Genomic DNA, 15163 nt, shown 5'->3' on the forward strand with positions numbered 1-15163 from the left:
AGTCTGACTAAGGACAGGCAGCTTATCCCATGAATAACCGGCTGACTAAGGACAGGCAGCTTATCCCATGGATAACTGGCTAACTAAGGACAACCATCTTATCCCATGAATAACCGGCTGACTAAGGACAGGCAGCTTATCCCATGAGTAACAGTCTGACTAAGGACAGGCAGCTTATCCCATGAATAACCGGCTGACTAAGGACAGGCAGCTTATCCCATGAGTAACAGTCTGACTAAGGACAGGCAGTTTATCCCATGGATAACTGGCTAAATAAGGACAGGCAGCTTATCCCATGAGTAACAGTCTGACTAAGGACAGGCAGCTTATCCCATGAATAACCGGCTGACTATGTACAGGCAGCTTATCCCATGAGTAACAGTCTGACTAAGGACAGGCAGCTTATCCCATGAGTAACAGTCTGACTAAGGACAGGCAGCTTATCCCATGAGTAACAGTCTGACTAAGGACAGGCAGCTTATCCCATGGATAACTGGCTAAATAAGGACAGGCAGCTTATCCCATGAATAACAGGGTGACTAAGGACATGCAGCTTATCCCATGAGTAACAGTCTGACTAAGGACAGGCAGCTTATCCCATGAATAACTGGCTGACTAAGGACAGGCAGCTTATCCCATAAGTAACAGTCTGACTAAGGACAGGCAGCTTAGCCCATGGATAACTGGCTAAATAAGGACAGGCAGCTTATCCCATGAATAACAGGGTGACTAAGGACAGGCAGCTTATCCCATGAGTAACAGTCTGACTAAGGACAGCCATCTTATCCCATGGATAACAGGGTGACTAAGTAGGACAAGGTTCTAACCTGCCATCAGAATCGCTGATCTGTGTTTCAACTAATGATGCTCTGAACTGTTGCTAAAATTCATATTAGAAAGGTCAAAGGTGTTCCATCATGAATTACGAAACGGAAGGCCCAGACACCACCATCACCCAGCACAGGCATCTTCTAAGATGCCATGCAGAAAGAAGTCATGTACAGAATGAAAACCTCTAAAGGAAGTAGGCAGGGAGAGGCACAGAGTGAAGACCTCTCCAGGAAGTAGGCAGGGAGAGGCACCTTTAACCATTTAACCATGAATGAGCATGTCCTCGCAAAACACAAGAATCATCACAGTTAAAATTTATTAGGTTTGTTTCCTACAACAGACGAGAAAGCTTATGTCCCATAATGAATACGGCAATGTGATTGATACATCCTAACTGGCTAAGGTGTGGCTGCAGAAGTAAAAAGAGTGAGAAATTAGGAAGAGATCTGCAGCGGAAGAAGTAAAAACAATGTGACAAATTAGGAAGAGATCTGCAACGGAGGAAGTAGAAACAATGTGACAAATTAGGAAGAGATCTGCAACGGAGGAAGTAGAAACAATGTGACAAATTAAGAAGAGATCTGCAGCAGAGGAAATAATGTAGAAAGAAGTAATGCAGAATGAAATGATGAGTGTATAATGAAGTCATGTCAAATGTAAACCTAGCAGTTAGCACAGAGGATTGAAGCTATGAGTTCTTAATAAACTAGTCCTAAAGGTACAGGATGTGATTCCCTCAGCCTTCATTTTCCTACTGTGACCCTGAGCAAGTCATTTAACCAGATAGTGCTTAGGGGCAATTGGGAAACTGGGCTAGACTTCCTATTGGTGTCTTGGACCACATTCCCAGTAAGCACTTAAGAATGTGTACCATAAATAATATTAAACATAAAATAAAATCTGAGAAATATATTAGTATCAATGAAATCAGAGTCAGCTGAGCAACGTTTCATTCAAGTACATCACGCTAAAAATTCTCATCTGAAACCCACATCAGAGATAGTAAATCAACATCTGCCCCCAAACTCTTGTGAAGCAGCTGTGGACCTCAACCTCCTAAATATATGTTATCAACTACATGATTGCTATGAATCACAGTAAGAGACAACTGTGACCCACAGTGACTTCCATAAAAAAAAAAAAACTCAGATATCGAGAAAAAAGAAAGTTGTTTGACGTATTGATTAGTGGAGGATGAAAGTGTTAGCAGAAATAACAGCACTGCTAAAGGCATGTGATCTGCAATAACAATATAATCTAGCTTTACTACTGCAACTGGCCTGTTAAAGTTCCACAGCCTATTAACAACTAGTAAGAATGCATGTCAACAATACTATAAGTCAAATAAAAAAAAAAATATTATCAAAATTTCTTTCAGAGAGAAGATAGTAACATTATACAGTAACATAATGCAGTAAAATGCTGAGTCATAGTAACTACTTTACCAGAAGCAAGATTTAAGTCATGATGAAACACACAACACAGTCAGAACATTAAGTGAGTGCGCACAGTTGAGAGCATGTCTCGAGTACATCAGTGGTCGGTGCAATACTGAGGAAGGGCACCGAGATAAAAAAGCCAGTCAGCAATATATTCAACATGCCTTCATGCTTATCCACAGAAATGTTAGCCTATGTATAACTAGTGCTAGCAAAGTACGAATGTTCAGCAGTAAATGGAAGAATAGAACAAAAGCATTTACCAGAATGAACTGATAAGGTGCTAATGTAGAAAACAAAGAGTCATTTTTCTTTCAAGTCTGAAAGGTGGTAATGGAACATGAGATGTGCTAATCTAAGTTTGGTAATAAAAAACACACAAAATGTTCAGAAGAAAATTGAGTATTGTGCTGTTAGCTTACTTTGAAAGGAGTCTGAAAAACACAAGCTTTAGATCTCCAAAGGCACTTTACTAAAAGCATTGACGAAATATGGCTGGAAGCCAAAAGCACTTAATAAATTCCAATGGGAGTACACTATCTACCTTCTTCACCTCTGTAGGCCGACTGCCCTTTAGATGCTTCTGTGCACTAAGCAAGAGAAACCAGGAAATGTCATCCTTCTGAAAGGTAATTAATTCAAAACATCTCTTCTCTTTCATCTTAAGTAACATGATCCAGAAAGAAATAACTCTTTTATGATTTATAAAGATAAGGACATTCTATAAACTGTCGGTCAACTATTTTACATGACTACATGTTTGTTCATACCAAATGTTTACAAAAATAAACAGGTAGCAGGGTAGAAGGCACGTCAACTTAACTATAAATCTAAGAACAGATTTGCAACAGGATGGAGAGCACATATATATCACCGTGAATGCCAAACAGAATGTCTGGGTACTAATCCTATTTGCGGTTTTACTTATTTCATCTTTATTTGGTTTCCAATAACAAAAAAGAAGAAAAGAAAACAATATAATATTCATGTCAAGAATCAACATTGCCATAAACTATGTGCATTTATATACAATACAGCACAGATAAGAGATACTGTCAAATGTAAATATTTATTAATCACCATACACAAATGAGTCCATACATCATAATAAAGGGGGAAGCCCATAACCAAGCATCCTACATTTCCATCCTCATATTTGGAAACGTTATCCCAGTATCATCAAGCAGGCTGAGCCTGAAATTGGTCAATATTGCTCACTGCACCACCCTGGTAGACAATGTTGTTGTTTGTCTTTTCGGCTTTTCCCAGTTAGGGGACGCCACAGCGGAACTCCAGTCCGCTAATGATTGGCAGTAGTTTTTTTATTTATGGTGCCGAGTTGCCAGCCCAATGCCCAACCTTCAGTGAAGGCACGCCCATTCACACATGTCTTTCGGAGGCCACTCGACTGCGGGTAGACAATATAAATAAATATAAATAAATCATATCACTAGAAAAATATCTCCCATTCCTGCAAGAGGTAAACATTTGGTGGCCCAGATTTGAAAGAATAAAGGATCAACGACATGTCATCTGATATGTTGACCTATCTCATCTGTACTTATCTCGGAATGCCTCTTCCATAATTTAGCACACAAATGTTTGACTGCACTTGTTAGTGTCCACTACTCTTGGTTTATTTCATTTTGTTGACTTAGTCACACATTGCTGGACAGAAGCCAGTTTACAAAGGAGACCCAAGGAAAAAAGTTCTGCCAATACAAATTGCATTAATATGGTTAGTGTAATAATGGCAAACATAGCTAAAAGAAGAGAAAATGCATGCTAGGAGTATAAGTGAGATAGTAACATCTACTAGATATACTATTTATAAATCCGAAATAAAAAGATTAGGTTATGTATGTAACCTGTAAATGGAAAATAAAAGTTAAAAATGATGTTTTAAATCGGTATCATCTACAGAAAAAACCCAGGAATGACACAGTAACAAAACTAATACTACTTTTTAGGTTTTTCTAAAGAAGTGTTTACGATGGAATGTCAATTTTAACCTTTGTATTTCATATATAGTGTGTTTTCATAACCCCAAAATAGCACTACAGCACTTAGTAAAGCAGCCTTAAACTGAATGTAATGACAGAGTAAAGAGTTCAGGTTTTACTTTCCTTTTTGTAGGTGTGCACCTGGGGCTAAAAAAGAGCTTAAATGTGTTGTTACACAATCACTGAAAAATTATGATGTGCACTGTCTCTTTTCTGATTTATGTACTACTTAAAGCCTCTGGACAACTATGTGTGCCTTCTATGTTCTCTGCCAAAATTCACTGTCATTTGATCTGACTGTCCCCTCCTGCCAGCTGTTCAGGTACACCCTGTAAGCTTTCCTTTGGGTGCTCTCCAAGACAAGGCTTCAGCTGGTCAGTGTTGTTCCAACTGCTTGTACCTTAAATGCCCCCCAGTACTACCCCTCTAGAGCTATAACTGCCATAGCCATCAACAAGGTGGGAAGGGGGAATACAGAGTAGCACAAAGCAGCAGTATTATACACACTGTCCCAATGCTGGATGGATTTTTGTTAAGCCTTAACTGGGCAGGGTTGCTTGATGCCATGGGCATCACTGCATGCAACGTCAATTAGCTGCCACCCCCTGGTATGATGAATTCAACAGCCATCTGCTGTGAGATTACAGTACTACACTGTCATGGAAGAAATGTTAGATTTTATGCAGAAACACACCCTTCCTCCAGGAATGGGCAACATGTCTCTCAGTCTAGCTCCTTCGGGGCTCAAGTTGCTAATTCAACTGAGGATGTTTGGATTAAGTCAGGGCTCCTTCCCTCCATGCCACAAAGCCAGTGTATACTGCCACTTTTTCATGTCACTGTAGGCCTCTGTTTTTTTTTAATGTCATTCCATTTTATATCACAGATCCCCAGCATCCTTGTAAATCACTCTGTTTTTTACATGTGGTATAAAGTACCAAATCCTCAGCCAACCCTCTCTTCACATTTCCTCAAAGTTTTGCCTGAAGTGTTTGTTCCTCCTCTCCCCAGTACTTGCCAAGACATCACAACCAGTTTAGCATGATCTGCCCTTTTAAAGTCAATCATTCTTGCTATGTTCACCCTGTGTCAGCATGCATCGCCCAGCCAGGGTAATACAACAGAATGACTCGTGACACCTCATAATGCCTTTATTTTTGCATTACTTCCATTAAAATCAGAATTTCCTACTCACAGTGCAAACTTTAGCCTATGTGAATATTTATAATTATTTCTCTCTGGACTGGTATGCTGATGTAATGACCTGAATTCAACTAGTGGCCCAGGTAACACATGGCCAGACTGTGCAAATGGGGGTGAGGGGCAGATGATGAACCTTCTCGCTGTTGCCTCTACTCCCAGGAGGAAAGAAAGGAGGTTTGTCTCAGGAGTTTATCCCACCAGTGAGTCCCCAGAAGAGACCAAGAACCTAAGAGATATGTGTGTTGGTTGGGTTACGGCTGCCTAAAAGGATGTCTCATCTGCATCAGTGACTCATGTCCTCTCACTGTACACCCTGTAAGCTTTCCTTTGGGTGTTATCTAAGACAACTGGCCAAATTAGGTTATACAACAGAAATAAATACAGGAGTGCCATTGCAGAGAAAGGTTTTTATTTACAATTTAGGAGGGTATGATGCATACTTACTTGCTTATTTACAGAGCTTGTATACTGCACCACCACTCCCTACACACTCTGAACCACACATCTCCATTCTTCCTGTACCCCTCCCTGGAGGAAAATTAAGACAATTGTGCTGAAAACAATACTTGTGCTGCAAACAGATGAAACCCTTCCATTTGTGTTTCATTACCTGTTCAGCATTCACACATCTCTCATAATTATTAAAGCACTAACGCTGTCTGCATCCTCGTGTATGTATAGTTTTATTGCCTGCTACAGTACTCTGGACTTCAGCCAAGGAACTGATGTTTAATCTTAAAACCAAACTATTATTTCTTAAAAGCCTTATAACAAATGTATTAATATTCATGCAATGCTCAAGCACACTTTGTATATTAATTGTATCTATTTATGCTTGTATCTCGTGTGGCATTCTTTTTATTATATAATGAAAATTGATTTATATTCAAAAAGGCAGACCTCAGTTGGCTGTACATTTGTATTTGTTCATCCAGCTAAAAGTGCTTTTTTAAAGAAAGCAGTTTGCCAGCTACTGGGATTGATACCTCTGAGCTGCCACTGATAAATAAAAATTACCACTGTCATTTACTTCTGCATCACAAACACTTTTCTAAGTCAGGTGTAATGCTTAAAAAATAAAAACAAATACAAATCTTGTTTAAACCATAAGAGAATACTCTTGAGATCTTCAGTCTTCGATGATCACTTGGAAAGCTTCTCAATACATTTAAAAGTGGCAGCTGATACAGGTTGTGGTTTCAGTAAATACTGTTTAAATGCATTTAGGTGAGGGTGAACATGCTAAAACAGAAAACCTCTCTGACGGCATATTTACAGAGGTGTTGGGGAAATAAACTATTACCTAAGCAGTTTTTTTTACTTATTTATTAAACAGAATGGTATTTAATTAAAGGAATGAAATGTTGAATGGTGGTTTTGTGGCAGGAGATATATTTCTTTATACTGTACTAGTTTTTTCACATACTCAGCATACACATGCATAGTACATAACCAAGTTGTCCTGGAAACTCAGAGGTACAGAAACACAAGAAAGGTCTTCTCCTGTACGCCCTCCAATACTGTAGCTAGTAGCTTGGTAAACAGTCTCAATGTAGATGGGACGACAAATCGCAACACTATATGGAAAGCAATGTCCACCAACGGTGAACTGGAGGAACTTCCTATGTGTATTCCAGACAGACATGCCAGAGATCTCACACACACACACACACACACACACACACACACACACACACACACACACACACACACACACTTCATGTCCATTTACGCCAGTTAGGCACTCTGCAGCAAGAGGCCACTCAGATAATAGCAATTTACTAATACAATGAACTTAGTTTTAGTTAGCTAGCAGTTACAAATTCAGTTTAATTCTTTCAAGCTAGAGTAAAAGTGCTGAGCTTCTATGAACTGACCATTTAGGGCCGACAAGACTTCTTAGGAATCTGACCTGCTCACAGCATCAGCACAAACTTACATCAAACTGTATGAAGCTCACTGAAGAAGTTAGTCTAAAAGTTTGCCACCCTTTCCAAAGTCTTGGAATCCTTTTCTAATGGCAAGCTTAAAAGATGCTGTGGTTTGTGGGGTCTGTGTTCGAAGAGAGAGAAATCACACAGGAATCTGCCCCGGGATGCTTAGTCAAGATGACACTTTACTGTGTTGGAAGCTTGTAGAGAGCATCCACCTTCTTATGAGTACAGTAACCTGAATCCCAATATTTCTAACCCCATAAAATGGCATTCTTTTGAGCAAAATCCATAGGAAGGATGACATAGAGTTCAACATCCTTTTCCCCAAAAACTGATGAGCTAGAGATATTTTGGGGAAAAAGGCAGACCTGTCTACAGAATAGACCACGTAGAATATCAAGAATCTGAGTGTCTCTCTTCACAGGAGGGGGTGAGTGAGAGGGTAGCTATCGGGGGGGGGGTCTCATTATCTACATTCACCTCAGTGTCCTCATAACCCCTCTACAAGGTGATACCATTTGGTGGGGAGAGACAGACACAGAAACAAAGACAGAAAGAGAGCAAGACTTCCCTACTTCTAGATCCAGTGCTTGCTTATGGTTGCCTGAGCAACACATAAGGTAAGAGGCTAATGGTAGGGTGGCAACAAAGATAAAATAGTGAGGCTCTGGCTTGTGGGGTCACACACACTGTAGGCAATGTTGGATCATGACAGGAATGCAAGGACCTTGGGCTAGCAACAATCTGTTCTCCCTAAAGTGTGCTCCCACACCTAAAAGACAAATACCCAGTTCATGACAAGTAGGATATGCATATTTCATGTGTGAGTCCTCTACTCTTGCTAGTGAGTTTTTTTTTTTTTTTGTGGGGGTTAAAAATGAGTAGACTTTGCAAACCAAAGTTCAAAGACTGAGCCTTACTGGATGTCTCAAGAGCTCTCACTCTGACTGAGCAAGCCAACAGCAGTCTTGCTGTCAATATTCCACCATGGAAGAGTTGTTGCAGACACCACTGGACATGCTCTCCATGACTGCTGTCAGTGATATACCTCTGCTGTAGATCTGAGCATCCACCACAAATGAGCATGAATTCAAGCTTTTGCTAGTTCCAGGATAGAAGCCAGACTGTATGGACCAGTATGAGCATAAAGGGGATGGACTGTATGAGGGGAAGCTTTGGCTGTGCCTTGCCTTTTGATTTTCTGCAGTCTGTTGAAATTTGGCATGGGGCATAAGAGACACTGTTACGCCAGTCCATGCATTTAACACCCTCCAAAGTCAACATCTTCCTAAAGGTGTTACAAAAGTCAAGTTCTCAGTCCTCTTTCTGCAAGTGGCCAGGTAGAAATATTGTCATTTGTGACAATTATTCAAATTGTGCACCCGTCAGGTAGTACAAACTATAGGTTCACAGGTTGGTACTAGGCTATCGGCCCTAGGGCCTATACAAGTCTAGCCATAACAATTCCCTGGATATTTCTTCACACAATATTTACTTCCCTGGACCCCTGACTAGCAGGGAAAAAATAAACAACCCTTGCAGGTCTTAAACCCAGGACCCTCCAGACTACAGTCAAAGTACTTAACACTAAGCCATCTGAGCTGTCAGATGCCATGCCAGAGTAGAGAAATTCTGGGGCAAAGAGCAACCACCAGTGATTCGGTCAATGAAGGAAAACTTAAAAGGCTTCTGAAATTTGAGCATGAAACTCAATAATTTTCCAGAGAAGGAAGTATGTTATGATGCAGTTGAAAACCACAAAAGATTCAGATAAGAAATAGACAGCACAAGACCAAAGCTAAACCTTCTAGCCTAACACACGACATCATGACATGGACCTGGAAGAAGCAAGCATGCATGTCCATGAACAAAGGGGGTCTGTCAAACTGAGGGGAGACATAGTGGGACCAACCATATCACCAAATGTAAATAAATATCAGAAGAAATCCTTGCAGTCACTGACTGTAGAGGGCTTTTAAAGTCTCTTCTCTAGTTTACAGTATGCCTATGTTCCCTAATAGCTGAGCTCTTTGTACATGTTAAACAAATTAATTCTGAATCTTCAGTTTTGGCCGAATTCTCATAATTGTCTATCACTGGATATTTACACTGTAAGCCACCTGTTGAAATACATTTTAACTGAACAGGAGCAGATACTTTTACGTGTTTTTTTTCAGGTGTTTCTAAACTACAGAATATTAGAAAAGTTGAGAACAAGCTGCTGTGGAAAAGACCAATAAATGATTTGTTAAACAAAAGGTAATATACTTCAAGGCTGGCATGGGGAAGATTTGGAAGCAAGTGGATACCAAAGTCAGGGAAGCATGCTGTCAACAAAAGTGTGATAGTAGAAAGAAAACTTAAAATGCTGAGAAATCTGTTACCATATAAATTAAAACAGCTAATTATTTTATGAGGTTTTGCAATTTTTTTTTTAATTTAAAACTGGGTCTAAAACTTCATATGAGTGTGAAACCTATGTCCACATCTGGACACAGGAAAAACACTAGAGATTTTTTAGGTTAGAATCAAAAATGCCACAAAATGAGGAAACAAATTCTGCTGTATACAACTATATGAATCACATCAGAAAGCATCTGTAACACCCTACATCAGGTCACATGGTGGTGTTCTGTTTAATTGGTTAAAGTTAGAGGACAGGTGCAAGATCAACCAGAGCACTGCTCAAGAAAGAACAGACCACACAAACACACACGCATGTGTGAGCTGCAAATGAGAGACAACAGTCTATGTGTCATATGTAAATTAACTGATTTTAAAGAAATATTAATCAATTATAGGACAGATGAACTGCAACTAATCCTCCTTCTTAATTATAACTATAAAGTTATTAAGCATTATAATAATTGTAGTTAGCATGAATGCCTAAAGCTCTGCACTGTTAATAAGCTGCTGATTATGCCCATGATACAGGGTTTGAGTCCTTCTACCTTCATTTGCTTAATGTGTGACTCTGAGCAAGTCAGTTAACCAGAGGGTCCTCGTGGGTCAGCCCTAGAAAGGGGTAATTTCTCCAGTGGGCTTACCAGATCAACAAATAGGTAGAAAAAATAATTGACTAACATCACTGCAAACAGCGACAAAATGAGAAAAAGAACAAACAAGCTGATGACTTACATAATAACAAGAGATTGTGATATAAACAAACTGCATAAAAATACATGATGGATATAATATAAATGACCCGGCAAAGAGGTATTTCAATCTCATTGGGTCAAATCATATGACAACCTAGTAGGAAACAGTTCACAGGCATCAGTCAGTCAGGAACTTCTCAAGTCAGTTGCATCTTTTAAGTTCAGAACATCAAAGAGTTGACATTGATAGGTCAACTTCCTTCAGGAGGTTTGAAAAAATATAACTGGCACCTCAGCAGGTAACAGCACTGGCATAAGCATCATCCAAGTTAAAGCATATTAGTACGACATAGGCAATCATGATGTTTCCGGAAAACTGTAAGTGGTCTTCATAGATTCATAGGTTCATTGGTTCATAGGTTGGTACTAGGCTATCAGCCCTAGGGCCTATACAAGCCTAGCCATAACAATTCCCTGGCTATTTCTTCCCACATTATTTACTTCCCTGGACCCCTGTCTAGCAGGGCGACTGACGTGATCCCTGGGGTGAATTTCCTTTCTCCCATCCAATCGTCAAGGTTCCTTTTGAAGAGGGCCAAAGAGGCACTCTGCTTGACATGTATGGGCAATCTATTCCAGAGTCTGGGGAGTCTCTGTGTCAGGAACCTATCCCTCCAGCATGTTTTGTTTATTGTGATGACAAGGTTTAGATCCCTGGAGCGTGTGGCTCTGAGGGATTAAGAGTGAAGATAGAAACACAGTCAAGGTTATTTGAGAACACTAAGAAGTGTTAACTATAATGGTTGAAGCCACCATCAATACATTATCTTTAAAGGCAAAACAAATAAAACAAGCCATAACCTGGCAGATTCACAAGCACCGTGCTTACTCACCTGAATGGTAACTGCATAATGAGTGCCTTGTTCTTTGTCTGAAATTACTATAATTCAAAGATATGAAATGCTACGGATTTAAATCATGCACACAAGAGATCACAACACAGATGCGGATCAAGCACAAAGTCTGTTACCTTCACAATAATTTTGGAGTGAGGTATTAGAAATAATACTCAGTGGACTGCTTAACTCACATGTAATGAATGTGACTTTTCTGTCCCTCTTATTCTTTCCGAGCACACGTGAATGACCGAAGTGGTACGGTCACCTAAACCACACTGTATCATGCTATACATGGCTACATAACTACACAGACTGCAGTGATAGTAAAGGCCATAAGTCTTAGGCACCAATGACCCCTTAAATGTTTGCCCATAGTGGTGTTAAGACAGAAAGCCTCTCTCTCAAGTCACACTCTCAGTTATAGAGATAATATTTAGTCTCACTAAGGAGCGGCAAGGGGATCTATATCATTCTCCCATCTAGGTGTCACATTGAGTGTCACATTGGTGGTAGTAGTGCATTTGTGTCATCACATTAGAGGCAGTGGCATCATCCCTCTCTCACATTTGGTGCCAGTCCAGTCTCACATATACCCACTCCTTCCCATGGGTCTATATCACTTCATCAGATTACTAATGAGTGAACACCTATTCATCAAACCTTTTTTTTAATCAAAGCCGCTAATCATCAAATGCCGTTTTAATGAAAATTTTCCCTAGGGCAAGCCAATGGTAGGCCAACCAAGCAACCGTGCAAAAAAAATCATAAAATTTAAAACCTACCCCAATGGGGGGCTATGCCACCCACACTCCCCAATGTGGGGGGTTGTGACCCCCACCCCCACAACTAAATATACCAATTCCAAGATTGTTCTACAGTGTGGAAAACGACAATTTTCAGATGGTGATCAACTGTTGGTTTGCTCTAGGAAAGATTTGCTGATCAATGATTAGTGGATTGGATAAAAAAAGGTTTGACGAATACATGTTCTCTCATTAGTGATTCGACAAGGTGATATATACCCGAGGGAAGGAGTACATATATGTGACGCTGGACTGGCACCACTGCCACCAAATGTTAGAGAGGGATGATGCCACTGCCTCTAATGTAATGACACGTATGCACTACTACCACCAATGTGACACCCAGATGGGACAATGCCATCTACTGATTTGAAGATGGCTGGTACAAGTGGAGTTTCAGTCCTATTACTGCTAACCAAAGATTAAGTAATAGAACAAATGTATATATGACAGGATGCATACAGAAAAACAAAACAAAACAAAAAAAAAAAAACAAGTTCCAGATTTCTAAGATACCAAAGTTCCCTGGCTAGAGCTTACTACACAAATACTAGCCCTAGCTATTATAAATTAATAAATAGCACTCAAAGATGGTTCCGCAACAAACAAGACAGCAACAACACCTAGTAACTCTTGCCTAGCATGATATAATTGGTTGTATGCAGTGTTACCTGCACCACAACCTCCAGTGTTCATCGCATTATATCACCTTCCTGACAATGGAGAAAAACAGAACCAGGTTTTAATTGTAATAGTAACAGCAGACTTGCCAATACAAGTTTGTTACTTCATTTTGAATCCACCCTGCATATGCAAGACATTACATTCATCAGCTATTATTGTACTTACAACCCAGCAGGACAGTTTCTAGTCTTTCGTCTTTTTACCTCAATAAGAGCTAATAGTAAGTGATTTTGAGCTCTTTTACATTCAGAAAGAAAAAAAATTCACTTTGCTCCATTCATGAAAACAAACTATGATTGTAGTTAAACAAGAAAGAAGACAAAGAAAAATACATCATATTTCTAACAGTTTAATTTAGCCTGGCATTATCCTTGGCTTAGAGTCAAACTGCAAACTACTGAAAAACAACAAAAAATAGGCAGGCAACAGTAATTCTTAAACTTTTATGGTTAGCGCTTTCATCAAGTATTCTTACACTCAACTTCATCAGACATTAGTTAAAAGAATGGTAGCCATATTTAAAACCAGATTCATAGTCACATGTTCAGTCACCTCACATGACACCATGTCACCTGACACAATTCTCATTTCTATAACACATGTACCTAAAAGTTGTATAAACAATTGTGTAAAAAATGTATATACACTTTCCTAATGACTTAATACTCAAATTCATATGTACAATATACGAAGAACACATAAATATACATGAAAAGCCAGCTAAAACATCCAAAAAACAATATTAGTTATTGTGTACAATTTGTTACATGTCACTAATCAACCTGAATAAATTTCAGTTGAATGTCATAAATGCATGTACTTGTGCATGGGGGGGTTATGTGTATATAACAAACAGTTGCCCACCCCCACTGTAGATATGATCTGGGACACTCCCCCCAGTCCCATCTCTTTACCTTATTCTACCTAATAGACTCCTTCTGCATTGTTTTTAGTCATTTTTAATTTAATTGCATTTTTTAAACTGTTTGGTCTAACATTGCTACATACTCAAGTGTGCTAGCTTGCACTGTATTTGAATTGTTTTGACGGCTGTTTTAGCTACTTTTCTGTATATATAAAAAAAAAAACCTTTCCTGTAACTAGTGTAGTCCAGATTCAGATTTGCTGTATCCAGGACTGTATGTAAGCTTCTGAGCCCCCCCAAACTTTCTGTGTTGGAGGGAAACTTTCTAGCTTATCAGTGGGAGTGGTAAGCACTAGGTAACCTATCTACCACATAAGGAGTGGTTCTGGCCCAGAAATTGTAGTTATTGGCCGTTTGGGCAGTTTTTCCATCTCTCTCAACTTTCTGATTTAAAAGCCCACATTTGCACTTGTTTCCCCCCTTTCCTGTAACTAGTTTAGTCCAGATACCGATTCTTACTTTTAGCACTTGAATTTGCTTATTCGTGATCAGCACTTGTTCAGAACTTGTAAGCACTAAATAACCTACTAATTACTACAGCAGTCAACCTTCCTCATTACCTAGAGGAAAACAGTTTTGGTACTTACTTTCCTCACTTGCTTAGAGAAAAACGGCTCTTGTACTCACTTTCCTTACTTATCTAGAGGAAAATAGTTTTTTTATTCAGGCATGTCTAAGGGTCAGCTCCCATTGTTCTCTCCTGTCTATCTGATGAATCTGGGCATCTTGGGGCAATGTAGAAATTGCCCCATGTACACAGACAACCCTCTCCTCCTACCACCCAACACTACAACCTGTGAGAGATGCACTTATCTAGCCAAACTGGAGGTAAAGGCTCTCAATAATAATCTGCTCAAGCAACAGAGACCTCCAAAGCAGAAATGCAAGCAACCTTCACCCTCCAACACAACCCAAATGACACATAGCCCGCAGACTCAGTGTGCCACTCAACCACAGCCAATAAGGCAAAACAACGTACCCAACACACTAGTCATAAGCGACTCTATAGTCAGGCATACTGATGTCCCACTCACCAGGCTAAACAAGGAGAAGGTTACTGTCAGTTGCCTGTCGGGTGCCAGGATCCACCACATAACCCACGCACTCAGGTCACTCCACAACAAGTACAAATATGACTCTGTCATTGTCCATGTTGGTGTGAACGACCTGAGACGTACCTCCCTGGACTACATGAAAAGAGACATGGAAGAGCTCTCTGATCTTGTAGCACAGGCAGGTATGACCCTAGCCCTGAGAAGCATTCTGCCATCACCCAGAATTATGCCGCAGTACAAGGACAAAATGATTGACTTCAACAATTGGCTAAGCTTCTGGTGCCATTCT

General features: G+C 39.8%; 1 protein-coding gene across 4 annotated transcripts in view; it reads right to left on the bottom strand.

Annotated features, from left to right (window-relative positions):
• ACAP3 (ArfGAP with coiled-coil, ankyrin repeat and PH domains 3) overlaps window positions 1-15163 on the bottom strand; it is a 1969869-nt gene that overhangs the window by 709160 nt on the left and 1245546 nt on the right. The window lies entirely within an intron of this gene.

Source organism: Protopterus annectens, chromosome 2.part1 (genome assembly GCF_019279795.1).
Source record: "Protopterus annectens isolate FY-2018-M chromosome 2.part1, PAN1.0, whole genome shotgun sequence".
In the NCBI taxonomy this organism is placed as follows: Eukaryota; Metazoa; Chordata; order Ceratodontiformes; family Protopteridae; genus Protopterus; species Protopterus annectens.